Genomic DNA, 11,439 nt, shown 5'->3' with positions numbered 1-11,439 from the left:
TGGCAGTATAGGACTGAGGGTGTCAGACTAGGTCTCTGTCCGTGGAATCTCTGTTCTAGTGTTGGAGGGACAGAGACATATTTAACATCAATAATTGTCAATGGTTTTAAAAGTCTGAAGACAATGGAGATGTACAAAGTATAAGTGATCTGAGGGAGAAGGGTTATTTTAGACAAGATACTGAAAGAATTAACTTCTGAGAAATGACACTTAATACAAATATCTAAATAGGAAGCTAATGAACCAATTTTAGTGGGCTGAGCATACTAGGTCAAGAAGTCAGCAAAAGTGAAAAACCCTAAAGTAGGATGAACTCAGATGAGTCTGAGGAACAAAAGGAGAACAGTGTGGCTGGGTTGGTGAGTAAACAAGGGAGCGAGAGAAGATGAGATCAAACAGGAAGACACAGACCAGATCACATAAGGCCTCAGTAAGTTTGCGTAAGATATTTGCATTCCCCCCCCCCACCCCCCAAGAGCAAAGGGAAGCCATGCTCTGCTCACCCAGAAACAGAGCAATGCTTAGAGGCCATGGTGACTGAGCATCTAGGTTCCCACTCTGGCCCTGAGGAAGTGAGTCACTGCTGAGTTTCCTGTGTGTCCACAGCCTGAGGATGATATCTGGGTAGGACACCTGATTTCAAGGGCTAGTAAGAAGTTCAAAGAAGAAGGGGGCCAAATGCATCCAAGAAGGGTAAGTACAGACTTACTGTTCTTTCTTAAGTGCTACTAGAGGCAGGGGTTTGGGAAGGTAGATAGAGAGTCCCAGCGTTCAAAGAGGCTGATGATGTGAGCTCTAAGACAGTGTTGTTACAGCCTCAAGGCAGGAGCAGGTTATGGGTTGCAACAATGGGGCCACGTTAGGGAGCAAAAACACTCACACTCAAGCCTAGCCAGCCTTGGACATACCGTACTATTCATTCTCATCTCTGCTTTCCTGCACAGTGGCTGCCCTGGATCAACACGCACAGCTCTGTAAAAATGCACACAAAAATGGCACCCTGCTCCTCATGGAGGGTGGACCCCAGAAGTGCCCAATATATGAATAGTATAAATCCCAACTCCAAGTAAAATGGACCCCTTGACCTGTTTTAATGGTCTAATAAGCAGATCTCCCTTGAGAAGGGCCTCTTGACGTGGAGAAAGGGGATCCCTCTTGCACTGTTGGTGGGAATGTGAACTGGTGTAGTCACTCTGGAAAACTGCGTGGAGTTTAAAACTTTGAGTTATTTTTAATTCAAAGAGTTAAAAATAAAGCTAACCTACAACCCAGCAATTGCACTGCTGGGGACTTAGCCCAAAGATACAGATGCAGTGAAATGCCGGGACACCTGCACCCCGATGTTTTTAGCAGCAATGTCCACAATAGCCAAACTGTGGAAGGAGCCTCGGTGTCCATCGACAGATGAATGGATAAAGAAGCTGTGGTCTCTGTATACAATGGAATATTCCTCAGCCATTAAAAACAACAAATACCTACCATTTGCTTCAGCGTGGATGGAACTGGAGGGTATTATGCTGACTGACATTATATGGCTTCGTTCATTCGGGGAATTAAAAAATAGTGAAAAGGATTAAAGAGAAAAGGAGAGAAAATGAGTGGGAAATATCAGAGAGGGAGACAGAACATGAGAGAGTCCTAACTCTGGGAAACGAACAAGGGGGGGTGGAAGGGGAAGTGAGAGGGGGGACGGGGTGACTGGGTGATGGGCACTGAGGGGGGCACTTGGAGGGATGAGCACTGGGTGTTATGCTTATGTTGGCAAATCGAACTCCAATAAAAAATATACCAAAAAAAAAAAAATAGAAAGGCCTCTTCCTTTCATGGTTGTTCTTTTCCTTGCATGGTAGTTTTACCTTTGCTAATATGCAATGGTTAAAAAAAAAAAAAAAAGAAAGAAAGAAAAAGAAAAAAAGCAACCCTATGAAATAGAAGGTACTTTGAAAGTGCTAAGACTGCTCGGTTCTCTGACCAGCCTTGGCCAACAGTGAGGCTTTAGAATAAAATTAGGAACTGTATGAAGGATGAATGGGTCCAGTCTGTCTCCTGCAGAGCTCTGTAGTGTGGATGGGGCCAGAGTCGTCACTTGGTTCCTAAGCTTTAATAGAGCGTCTTTCATTCAAAGATCCCGGGACACTTCACAGCTGCTAAAATGATCCTAAGCAAATATTTGTAGCTACACGGTACAGGTGGGAATATGGGGGCCCTGAGAAGAAAAAGGACTGACCAAAGACCCCAAGAGTCAACTGTGGCCTTAGGACCAGCATCCAGGACTTGAGCCAATTCAGAGCTCTGTCTTTTGGATCAGGCCTGGAACAGACCGCCAGGGCTTCGTGATGGAGATGAGTTATAATCAAACGAATTTGGGGGGGTCCAAATAACAACCAGTTGTGAGCCAGCTGCTCCCTAATCCAATGCCACTCCGGCATGTGTCCATGGTGACTCGGTGACCTGCAGCCCAAAGCTTTAATAATTCAAGCTCTCTAATTAGATTGACAGTGTCTGTTAGTGAGCATATGCAGCGAAGTGTATTCTGTGTTCCTGACAAATTCTCTTTACAGCTTCAATTAAACCCATTTCCTGGATACTGGCACCAAAAAGACCAACACACAAAACAACCACATGGCCTTATTGCCAAGATAAGGGTGAACACAGTACAGTTCACCTGTGTAAGCTACAGGCTGGAATCTGAGTCGGGAGGCCACAGTAAAGACTCAAGAGTTCTAGGGTCTGAATGTTTGTGTCTCCCCCAAAATTCATATGCTGAAATCCTAACCCCCAAAGCCAACGGTGGGGGTATGAGGAGGTGGGGCCTTCGGGGTGATTAGGCCATGAGGGTGGAGCTTTCATGAATGGGATTAGTGTTCTTACAAAAGACACCCGGGAGAGCTCCTCAGCCCCTTCTGTCATGTGAGGCTACAACGGGAAGTCTGCGGTCTGGAACAGGGCCCTCACCCCATCATGTTGGCACCCTGATCTTGGAATTACAGCTTCTAGAACTGTAAGCCATAAATTTCTGTCCTTTATAAGCCACCCAGTCTGTAATTTTTTGTTACAGCAGCCCACATGGACTAAGATGAAGAATATACTTTGATACGGTCCACCAGGGTGGACACTGCCCCATTCTTGCCACTGTTGACTTTGAAATACACAAAACTTGAACATGCAGAGTTGAGTCGTGACTTAGGGTACTCAGACCTCCTTCACTCAATTGGCCACACTGGAGCTGAATAGCTGCATGACAGACAAAGAAGGAAGGATCTGGGAGCAAACTAGGAAAGACTGAAAATAAGAAGAGCTTCAAGACTCATGATGGGTTACTATTAATAGTACTTCTCCAACCATTTGGTGCACAGAGATCGGTTTGTCCTGGGGCTTCTCTCAAGGATCCTAAATAACAAGATCTCAGTGGAGCTTCATAACCCGTAGGAAACATCCAGCATGGCTTTGGGAGGTCAAGGGCCATTTTGGTATGACAGGGAGGTGGTTACGAATTTGAATTTGGACTTCTTTTACTAGCTGTGGGATCTCAGCCAAGTCACTATATCTCTTTGTGCCCAGAAGGCACAAATAGTGTGTATTGGACAGGGTTGTGAAGCAAGAAGTTGATAGAGTGGAGCACTTAGAATAGAGCTTGGTCTACAGTAGGAACTCAGTAAATGTCTCACATTATTCTTACTGCTACATAGCAAACTCAAAGTACCCCAGAGCTTATTAGATTTCTAATTCCCCTTCCATGCAGATCCAATTCACTCTTGGGTCCAATTTGACTTTAGAGTTACATATAAGACTTATTTTCCAGGGCGCCTGGGTAGCTCAATCGTTTAAGTGTCCAACTCTTGATTTCGGCTCATGAACTCAAGGTTGTGAGATCAAGCTCTGCCCACACCGGGGAGTCTGCTTGAGATTCTTCCCTTCACCTTCTGCTTCTCCCTCTACCCCTTCCCTGACTCGTGTTCTCTCTTTCTCTAAAATAAATAAATAAAATCTTAAAAAAAAAAAAGACTTATTTTCCAAATGTAGGGGCTTTGACCAAAAGACCACCTTTGTTGGCAGATGAGAAAGGAAGCCAGGCTGTGCCGAGGAGGGCCCTCGTCACTGACACTTTGCTCAGCATCAGCCAAGGCTGACCCTCAGTAAAATTGAGAGACAGGCCAAATTTGCTTACGTGGAGCAGCCCCCTTCTAGCACCTCATCATGCTGGGCCCACCCAGGATCCACGACCCCAGAAGCCCCAAGGGCAGGGATGTCGGTGGCAGCCACCCACCAGCAATCAATCAGCAGGCAAACAGTGAGTTGGGGAGCAAGGGCCAGCTCAGTTGGGGTTACCCATCGCTTGGGGCTGGTGAGAGGAATGAGGGAGAGAATTAGAGCAGAAGGGGGTGGACCTCAGTGCTAGGATTTGTCTGAGCAGGTCTTGGGCAACCAAAAGGCATGTGTGTACTGTACAAAGGGCCACCCAAATGTGCAGGGGTGTTATTATATAATTGTTACCACTTTTCATTCAAAAGCACCTACATAACAGGCGATAGAATGAAGGAAGCCAAAGAGACCTGGATCTGCAACACTTCTACACCCGACACAAGTCCCGTCGCCTTTCAGAGCTTCGCTTGCCTCTCTGTGAAGTCCCAAAGAACAAGGGCTTTGATGGACTGAGAGTGACAATGTAAAATGCCTGGCCCATAGCAGACAGAGTCAACCAAGGTGACTTTTCCCTTCTCTCTGGTGAAGACACAGGGTACTTTTTTTCACATGGAAATGGAACTTCATAAAACTAGAAAACAAGACTATGGCCCCAGGGAAGGTTTTAGTGGTGAGTTATTTTCCTAGCATCTTTTTTTCTCCTCAAAGATCATGCAGAGAGGGAATATCTGTTTCAGTGTGCTTCAGACTTCAGCAGCAGTTGCTCGCAAAGAGTGGGGTTTGGGAATGTTTTCAATATGCACAGCTCTTTTGTTGACCTGGGTCCTGTCTCTACAGACTCTGCCCAGAGGGAGCCTCCAGGTGTGTGCTGAAAGGGCAGAAGAAGCTTGCCAAGGAGGCTGAGGGCTCCTGGAGACTCAGCGCCAGGCTTTGTGTGTTGGCTGGAACGCTTCCCGTGGCGATCAGTGACTGCAGATGACAGCCCCCACAGGCCAGGGAATGCACAGGGGTGTCCAGGTACCGTGGGGGCGTCCCACTCAAGTCCACTTGACGTGGCCAGCACTCCTCATGGCTTTTCTCAGCCCCCTTCCCTTGGGCTGCTTCCAAGCCTTCAGTTGGGCTGGTCTAGGAGCTGAGAAGATCTGTTTGCGAAATCTCCAACACCTGGAGGCCCAGGCCAGGCATTTGTCTGACATGGGGATGGGAATCTGTGGAGGTGGCATGGGTTTATCATTCCATGATCAATTTGATTGGCACGTCTCCTTGCCCTGACCTTATTCCCTCCTGCTTCCGTTGTACTAACACCACCACCTCATGGACAGACCGACTCACTACAGGTGGCATTAGTTTCGGTTTTTTTTTTTTTGTTTTTTTTTTCTCAGCACTCTTTGAGAAAAAAACTCTCCTGACATCGGCGTCCCTTTCTAGTCCTGTGGAGATGCCAGAAAGGAAGAATAGCCCAAGAAAAATATCCTTAAGGAGTGAGAGCAGGTTAGACCCATAGACCCAGAGATTATGTCTGCATATAAATATACATATATATATAGGCTTATTTTTATGTATGAAATATGTATGAGATATGAGATATATGTATATACATACATATGAGATTAGGGTTGTGTGTGTGTATGAGCTCCAGCTAATCTGTATTCAACACATCTATTTTTATGTAAAATAAGTAAAATACCTATGTAAGGATTTAAATAAATAAATATTGATCAGAATATAATAAATATTGCATATTTATTCCTGGGCCATCTCTAGGTCAGCCTGGAGATGATCCTTTCTGTCTTTCACATACTCTTCAGGCTTCATACTTTATGATTTCTGCTCTGCCCCAACATGTATTCTAATTGATATCACTGGGAGAAAGATCACTCATCCTCTGGGCCTCAGGATGTGTATCAGTGAGAAAGGCTAGTGGTGGGTGTTAGTAACAGACCTAGAACACCTAGCCCAGGTATGGCCCGGGCAGCCACTTGATGAATGGTGTGGGTGGACGTGGGGCTGGTGGAGATGTGATAACACTGGCTTTGGACTTAGAGAGCTCCATGTGCCCACGGTCAATGACCCTCAGGAAAACCCCATAGCTCTTGCTCTCCAGTGGCATCTTCCTGCCCCTCAGTTAGTCAAATGAGTTAACTAATCAGAGCCTGGGAGCTTGCTTTCTGAGTGTCTCTACTGCTGGTGGCCCCTTGGTGTTGTGAAAACACATAGAAGGTAGAGAGGCCAAGGCATATTTCATGTGGTTGCACCTGTGATCTGCAGATGGTGCGTCCTCTCAGTGTTTCCAGACATCTAATCAGAATGCTCCCCCCTTGAGGTCCCTGGTAGGTGGGACAGGTTGCAGACTCCTTAAGCAGCATTTTATTATGACAGTGACAACAGTGAAGGCTGCCATTTCATTCACTCTCCTCTCTCACTGGGGTGGTCGGAGCAGAGCTCAAAGGGTAGGACACAGCAGGAAAAACTACATTCAGCTTCCAGTCTTCTCTCCTTGGTTAGAGGTGAGAAGTTACCAGGCCAGACACCTCGTACAATCTGCTAACCAGCCCAGGGTGGCATGAACCAGTGTGTGGTGGCACAGAACACACATACCAGAGCCCAAAGGTATGGGTTCCTGACACTCTGACATGCGTGGACTTGTCTAAGTCTTTGACTCTACCATGACTCAGTTTCCTCATCTGCCAAGTGGGGAGGCTGATCTTAATGACTCCTAAGCTCCCCTTCATGGTTAACATTCTCTAATGCTCCCTTTTAAAAATACAGAAAGTTCGCATTTAACTGATGATAATGCCCAATGTCCTTGAGTTGTTAAAACAATGACACAGAGAATCCAAAACAGCAGAAAATCAAGTGTTTATGTTTGAATCAGAAATTCAGATTAAGCATCCTATGAGTCATATCAAAATATTGATTGTTTTATAGAGAACTAAGTGGGCCTGGGGAGACAAATAATGAATGCTGATGATAGTTTGCATTCTATGACCACGAACAGAAGCCAGCCCAGAGAGGATGAAATATGCACCAGAGAGATAAGGAGTCATTCACTGGTTTGACAATTAGCTCTTGAGGGCCCACACCCAGCTCTAAACCTGCAAGAGTGTGCTTCTCGAATCTACTGTGCATCCCACTCACAGAGCATCTTAAGATACAGATTCCGGCTCAGCAGGTCTGGGTGGAACCCAAGCTTCTCCATTCCTAACGTGCTCCTGGGGAATCCAGATACATGTGTTTGCAGCAAAATAGGTGTCCTCCAGGGTTTTCTCCTGTGTGTTGGATGAGGGGGGTCCAGATCTTAAACGCGGTCGTGATTCAGAGGATGGGGACCTCCCCCCACCACCACCAAATGGTAGAGGGGGAGGCATAGCTTTCTTGGAAGAGGAGGATCAGACCAGTCTGAGAAGAGAATGTAGCTGTGGTTAAAATGCTTGTGGATAATTCGGAGTAACTGTGAGGGGAAAAGAAGGGAGAGAAAGGGAGTTTTACAGGCGTAGAAGCTGAGTGTTACGGGGACTGAAATGCTATTAAAATGCCAGCATGGCTATGACACAGAGCCCCGAAGCTCAAGGCTCTGGCCTTTCTGTCCTTTGAATTGAGGTTTGCCTTTGACTTAATGGAACGATTTTCTTCTGGTGCCACAACAGCCATTTCATTCCAAGATGGATTGCAATGTGAGCTGAACTTTTTCCATTTCGAGTCCCAAACCGCAGCACAATTAGTTTCTAAATAAATGTCAGTGGCTTCTGGGGGAGGCTCTGAATGCGAGGCTGGAATAAAAGTGGCCAGCCACAAAGAGCGTCTACGTTGGCTGTTCCCCTGAAAGGGCTCGGGGTTCTGATTGCACCCAGTGCCCTCAGATACCCTGTAGACACATTGATGAGCCTTCATTATCCGTTTTTTGTTGAAAAGTAGTTTAAAAGACAGAAAGAAGATGGAGTTTGTTTTGGAGGTTGACATGTTTTTTTGTTGTTTTGTTTTTTAAGATTTTATTTATTTATTTGAAAAGGGGGGAGCAATGGGGTAGGGGAGGAGCAGATGGGGAAAAATTCTCAGGCAGACTCTGAACTGAGCAGAGAATCCCACACAGAGCTCGATCTCATGACTCAGAGATCATGACCTGAGCTTAAACCAAGAGTTGGATACCTAACTGACTGAGCTGCCCGGGAGCCCTGAAGGTTGACTCTTTTTAAGGTAAACACAGAGCATCTCTGCCACAAAACAATTGTGCTTGCTTCCCCAAATTCATGATCTTCTCATCTTGACAGGCTCTAATCACATGTGAAGATGAGGACAGATGTTACGGGTTGAAATATGGCCCCTAAAATTCAGATGCTGAAGTCCTGACCACCAGTGTCTCAGGGCAGGCCTAGTTTGAAAATAGGGTCATTGCAGATGTAATTATTTCAACGAGGTCTCACTGGAGTAGGCTGGACCTCTAGCTAATCTGACTGATGTCCCTAGACAAAGGGCAAATTTGGAATCAGGCATGTAGGGAGAGCACCATGTGAAGATGAAGGCACACATTACAATGACACATCATCTTAGAGCCAAGGAACACCACGGGTCACCAGCGGAACACTGAGCGTGGAGAGACTCTCCTTCACAGCCACAGAAGGAGCCCACCCTCTGACACCTGGACCTCAGGCTTCCCATCTCTAGAACTGTGAGACCACCCATTCCTGTTGTTGAAGCCACTCGGTCGGTGGGGCTTTTTCACATCAGCTCAAGGATGACTCTACAACAGATTGGTAATAAAGTTAAATATCAATAAAATTATATGGTTATGTGTTTGGCCTTGGAAAACATCTTTTAACCTCTGTAAAATGAGAAGTTGGATCAAGTGGTTAATGAAATCCCTTGCATTCTGGGAAAGTAGGGCATCCGATGGCTCTCCGAGGGTCCGATTAATGCCATTTGATGGAGAGCACCCGCCAGTGAGGGAGCCGAGAAGTGGCAGCTGTACCCAGAGGAGGTCGAGCACTGGTGCAGGAGATGAAGCTTAAACAGTCAAGTGACCAGGCAAAAGCTTAACTCCGTGGTGATCTCAGATGCTAAATAGAGACTGGACCGTGCCCGGGAGAGCAGGACACTGGCAGCAGAGGGCAATCTCTACAGAAAGGCAGATGACCTTGACCAGGCTGGCCATGGCCCCAGGCTCCTCCTCCCGCAGGTAGGGCCATCTGGGAGCAGCAGTTAGGAATCAGGCTAAGAGTGCTGGCTGGATTTCTGACGTCCAGGGTTGGCAGTCCACAAAAGGCAGGGAGGACCAGCTCACACACCAAGGTGGGCAACCTCAGGACTGTTTAGGAAAGTTTGTTGAGGGAGACCCCTGGGAAGTTGGTGGGTAGGAATCCAGAGTCATCATGATTTGGCTGTGAAAGGAAATGTGACCTCACATTGCAGTCCCTGGTAGATGGTGGATGGGCATTTGGGTTCCATGTTCATCTGTGAACAGGACGGAGCCCAGACCATTCTGTGCTGTTCATTACTGATTTCCCTAGTCAGTACCTTGCACATTGTAAATTAATATGTTGCCCGATAGAAGGACAATGAAATGGGAGTTTGTTCAGGAATAGGGAAAACAATCAGTCATGTTTAGTGATGAGGGCCTCCTTAGTAACGAGGCCATGTTACCCTTCTAGGCTCAACTTTAATTAGCTGTTTATCTGAATCAGTTTTATTGTCATCATTACATTGATTACATTATTTAGTGCCTGTTGGTGAAGAATAACACGTGTGTGACCACAAAGGTTAGCTTAGCAGAACAAGATTTTCAACTGGAGAGGTGGAGTTAAGCTCTTCCTTATTCCCAGTCAACAAATCCTGACTAGTGTGTGCAGAGCCCTGTGCTAGATGCTTGCTATTAAGATGCATGTCACATATAAAGTGGCCAAAGATCATTCAGAATAACACCGTAAGCAGAACCCCATGTTCCCTGAGCAGTTCCTGTTTTCTCTGTTTTTGTACTCAGGCTTTTTCCTCTTCCAGAAATACCCTACCTTATAAAATGTCTCTCATCCAACTAGGTCTCTCTCAAGTTACTTTATCTACCAGTTTCCTCCAGATCTGCTGAATGGGAACATTCTTTCCTTTTTCTGCCCATAACGCTTCACAAGTCTCTCATAGAACATATGTTTGAAGGTGAGAGACACCTAACTCTGGGAAGTGAACAAGGGGTAGTGGAAGGGGAAGTGGGCGGGGGGTTGGGGTGACTGGATGATGGGCAATGAGGGGGGCACTTGGAGGGATGAGCACTGGGTGCCATGCCATATGTTGGCAAATCGAACTCCAATAAAAAAATTTTTTTTTAAAAGAAGAACATATGTTTGACCTTGTAGTCTAGCTGATAGCTGCTGTCTTATTTATCTCTCTTACTAAATTATATGTTCCCTGATGTGGTACGTTCAGTAATGTTCTCCCAAAATTCATGCCTACTCAGAACTTCAGAATATAACCTTATTTTGTATTTTTTTAAAGATTTTATTTATTTATTCATGATAGACGTAGAGAGAGTGAGAGAGAGAGGCAGAGACACAGGCAGAGGGAGAAGCAGGCTCCATGCCAGGAGCCTCACGTGGGACTCGCTCCCAGGACTCCAGGATCGCACTCTGGGCCAAAGGCAGGCGCTAAACCGCTGAGCCACCCAGGGATCCCAAGGATTTCTTTTTCTTTTTCTTTTTTTTAAGATTATTTATTTATTTATTCATGAGAAACAGAGAGAGAGAGGCAGAGACACAGGCAGAGGGAGAAGCAGGCTCCACACAGGGAGCCCAAGGTGGGACTCGATTCTGGGACTCCAGGATCAGGCCCTGGGCTAAAGGCGGCGCTAAACCACTGAGCCACTGGGCTGCTTGTATTTTTTTTAATTTGAGTATAGTTGATACACCATGTTACATTAATTTAAGGTGTACGACATAGTGATTCAACAGCTCTGTACATTATACTGTACTCATCACAAGTGAGGCTAACATCTGTCACCATACAACACTGTTACAATACCATTGACCATATTCCCTGGGCTGTTGTACCTTTTGTCCTCATGACATTCATTCCATAACTAGAAGCCTGTGTCTCCCACTCCCCTTGGTCACTGCCCATCACCCCATCCCCTTCCCTCTGACAACCATCAGTTTGTTCTCATCATCAGTATTTATAGGTCTGATTCTGACCTTATTGAAATAGGGTCTTTACAGATGTAATTAGTTAAGGATCTTGAGGTCATTCTGGCTTTAGGGAGGGCCCTAGGTCCAATGACTGATGTCCTCATAAAAGAAAGGAGAGGAAGAGTTGGAC

General features: G+C 46.0%; 1 long non-coding RNA gene across 1 annotated transcript; it reads left to right on the top strand.

The window, feature by feature from the left end:
• Positions 1 to 433: 433 nt before the first annotated feature.
• LOC112640278 (uncharacterized) lies at positions 434 to 5,858 on the top strand. Its single transcript, XR_003123955.3, has 3 exons — positions 434 to 693; positions 4,512 to 4,813; positions 4,981 to 5,858. It is a non-coding gene; the product is annotated as an uncharacterized LOC112640278 (long non-coding RNA).
• The last annotated feature ends 5,581 nt before the right edge of the window (positions 5,859 to 11,439 follow it).

The sequence above is a fragment of the Canis lupus genome, chromosome 16 (genome assembly GCF_003254725.2).
Source record: "Canis lupus dingo isolate Sandy chromosome 16, ASM325472v2, whole genome shotgun sequence".
NCBI classification, from domain to species: domain Eukaryota; kingdom Metazoa; phylum Chordata; class Mammalia; order Carnivora; family Canidae; genus Canis; species Canis lupus.
This window is presented reverse-complemented; position numbering and strand designations above follow the sequence as displayed.